The sequence below is a fragment of the Rutidosis leptorrhynchoides genome, chromosome 1, assembly GCF_046630445.1.
Source record: "Rutidosis leptorrhynchoides isolate AG116_Rl617_1_P2 chromosome 1, CSIRO_AGI_Rlap_v1, whole genome shotgun sequence".
Taxonomy (NCBI): domain Eukaryota; kingdom Viridiplantae; phylum Streptophyta; class Magnoliopsida; order Asterales; family Asteraceae; genus Rutidosis; species Rutidosis leptorrhynchoides.
Window position 1 is genome coordinate 434132185 of NC_092333.1, and position 4069 is coordinate 434136253.

The window sequence follows — 4069 nt, forward strand, 5'->3', positions numbered from 1 at the left end:
CCGATCGTTAAGGTTCGTTGGAATGCTCGAAGGGGTCTCGAGTTTACTTGGGAACGAGAGGATCAAATGAAACAAAAATATCCACACTTGTTTTCCGATGACGCAAAATAGGTACAATTTTAAAATTTCGGGACGAAATTTATTTAACGGGTAGGTACTGTAATGACCCGCACTTTTTCGATCGTTCTATACTTATAAGATTAATATTTATATAAATTAAACCTTACCAACATGATAAGCAATCCAAATTGTTAAGATTTATGTTTTTGAAAAGAGTTTTACACAACGTTTGACCGTCTAGTTTGACCGATGATATCACGAACTATACAATATATGATAATTATACATACATATTTAACATGATCTCAGGATGTTTTAATATCTCATTTTGTATTAATAACAAAAAGTCATAAGTATATTTTGAAACTACTAACTTAAGTTTTCAAAACAATAACCATACGTAACGTTATTTGACATAAATACTGATGATTTATAATGTTTATACATATATCGTATAAGTAATGTATTTAATCATTTTTAAAGGGCTTTTATACATAAAACAATATAAGTATATTTACAAAAGATAGTTATATTTGAATTCTCGTTCCGTTTCCTCAATAATCCTATACGTATATCTAGGGTACTATACACAGCTTCTAGAAGTATTTACTATTGGTATATACCAATAGAAATCTTCAATTATTGGAATAATATGTCATTCATGACATAATAAATTTTAACTTATCTTAGATATTTTCACTAAAAACCAAATTTTCAAGCCTATAAATAAGCACCATTTCTAACTCATTTTTACACATTCATTTTCCAAATTTTACTTCCAATTTTTACACACACTTGCAAGAACTCTCTCAACTTTTATTTTACTACTTCTTTCCAGCAACTTTACATTTTAAACTTGAGGTAAAAACTCTACTTCAACTCTTTTTCAATTCATATATTTATAGCTATATATATAAGAGTTTATAAACTAGAACATAGTTTGAATGATTTCAAACTTGTTCGCAAACTAAATAGATCCTTCTAACTTAACTTTTAAAATACTTCAAGACCTGTAATATAACTTAAAAATATGCTAATTTAACAAGGTATAACTTGGTTTTTCAAAGAACACCTTAAAAACTGTTTTTATGACGTCGGGGTGCAACCGGGGGCTGTTTTGGGTTGGATAATTAAAAACCATCTTAAACTTTGAATTGGAGGTTTATTTTCTGGAAAAATGATTTTTACTATGAATATGATAACACATAAAAATTTCATGATTTAACTCAAAGTATAAGTATTTTTAGAAAAATAATCATTTAAGGTTGTTTACATGATGGAAAATGATTAACTTCATAAGTTTCACTAAAGTTTGACCTATGACCTGTGATTTCGAATACAAACTAAGGTATTTACAGTTCATAGTCTTAAAGAGGGACTCGATCCAAGGAATTGGCAAGTTGAATCAACGAAAACGGAGTTGTAACGAAGAAACTATGACCAAAACGAGATCGGATATCTAAGACTAGTTTGGCTACGAAAATAATTGGAGAAAATTAAATAAATCACATCTTTTTAAAATAACATGATATTTTATATATATGTACTCATAATTTAATTTTATATGGTTCAGGATCACCCGTAAACAATACGAGAAGATTAATCATAAGATCCCATGATTGTACGCAACACGTCATTTGACAACACCGGTACTTTATGTACGCAACACGTCATTTGACAACACCGGTACCATGGGTCAAGATTAATCTCGACCAATACATATACGATGGGGGTTTTTATTTATTTCATTGGGGGTTTATTAAACACCTAAAAATGAACCATTAAAATTGAATTACTAACATCGGACTGCTAACTACGGACTAAGAAATTATTAAAACTATTAAAAGTATAAAAAGTATATATATGTGACGATTGTTTAAAATAGAAATATATTGATAAACTATATATGGATAGGTTTGTGATATCAATCGGAGACCAAGTCGAAATTACATATCTTCAAGACGAAAGTGAGTATATAGTCCCACTTTTAAACTCTAAATATTTCGGGATGAGAATACATGTATTTTATGTTTTACGTTATGGATACAAGTAACTGAAAAATATATTCTACGTTGAGTTGTACCACTGGCATACTTCCCTGTAGCTTGGTAACTAATATTTACAGCGGTATTGTAAACGCGAATCCTGTTGATAGATCTATCGGGCCTAACAACCCCAACCGGACTGGACGACCAGTATTCAACGGTTGCACAGTACTTCGTTTCGTGACTACATTTGGTACGGTGTAGTAAGATTTCATAATAAAGGGAATATGCGACGTGATTAAATGTTAAGTATGGTTACCAAGTGCTCAACCACTTAGAATATTTTATTAAACTGTTTATATATGAAATCTTGTGGTCTATATATATATTGCTGCCGGCACTAAACCTATATCTCACCAACTTTATGTTGACGTTTTAAACATGTTTATTCTCAGGTGATAATTAGAAGTTTCCGCTGCATTATGTTGAATTTGAGCAGGATCTTGCGTACGCATATTTGTGTCAAAAATAAAACTGCATACCCGAGAACTTGTGTTGTAAAATATGCTAGAAATCGTGTTGTTATCATCATTTGTAAAGTTTGTAAGTCGAAGATTATCGCTAAACGATAATCATCTTTATTTTGTCCAAAGCTTGTATCAAAAATAAGAATCATGGTTTGTAATGTATAATATATGCAGTTTTTCTTTTAAAAATGTCGCATATAGAGGTCAATACCTCGCAATGAAATCATACGTTATCTAACACGTTCTTACGGTTAAGGACGGGTTATGACAGTTTCCTTCCCTCCTCTAGTAATTACTAGGGCATCAAACTCACTACACTCTATTTCAACTTTAGTGGTTAATCATTTAAGCGTAAGCTGAAAATTGGTGATTAATTCTTCAAAAGTCTTTATCAAAGTGTCGAACTTATTTTGACATTCTGTGACTTGAAGGTTTATCGCGTATTGCTTTTTCATAAATTCAATTAAAATTTCCCTAAAGTGGAGAGTAGGTTTGTGCAACGGGAAGATTATATTATGATCCGAACTATTTTGCTGTTTATGTGCCCATCTAGGGTAAGGATACCTTAGATTGGTTCTTGTAGCATCGGAGTTTATAGGAATTGGTAAATTTTCAAGAGTGAGGGTGAGATCTTGTAACCTGGTTTCCACCATTTTTACCGTATGATCAAAGGATTCATCCTTCTCAGCAGCTTCATTATTCCAATCTTCCTGTTGTGCAGCTATTGTGATCAAGAGATTCCAAGCTTCGTCTGCTGCTCGGGATATGAAATTGCCTTGTGAGGCCATGTCTAGGAGAGACTTATCATCCTTGGTCAAACCATTGTAAAACGTATAGATTATGTATGCCCGGCTTAACGAATAATTCGGACATCTTTTAAGCAACATCTTTATTCTCTTCCATGCTAGACACAATGACTCATTTTCTTTTTGAGAAAAGTTTGTGATGTCATTTCTTAAACAGGTTTGCAGGGAGGGTGGATAAAATTTTTTTAGAAATTTAGTGGCTAAATCCTCTCATGTATGGATTGAATTCGGGTTAAGTTCGTCAAACCATGTTAAAGCGTGTGCAGAAAGTGAATATTGAAAAGGATAAAGTTTTAAAATGTTTTTCTCATTTTCTTCCTTCTTAAAATAGTCAACCAGACTGATAAATTTGTTTAAATGAAAGTTTGGATCGTCAGTCGGTAATCCTTGAAATTTACTGATCATACTGACTAGTTTAATCATGTGTGAACTGATTTCAGGAATTCCTTCGGTTCCTAAGGTGATTGGTCCTCCACTTTCCTCTAAGCATGACTTATGCATAGAAGCAAGGGAGTCTTGTTGTTCTATTTTTTTGATTTTCTGTTTAAAAAGACTTAAAAGTAACTTTTAGAAAATATTAATTTACTAAAAGGATCGATAATTTAATAAAAACAACTATTCTTCAAATTCGGTCGCTAACCAGATCGGATATCTTAACTGATAGGACTTCTCACAGATTACTTGTATCGAG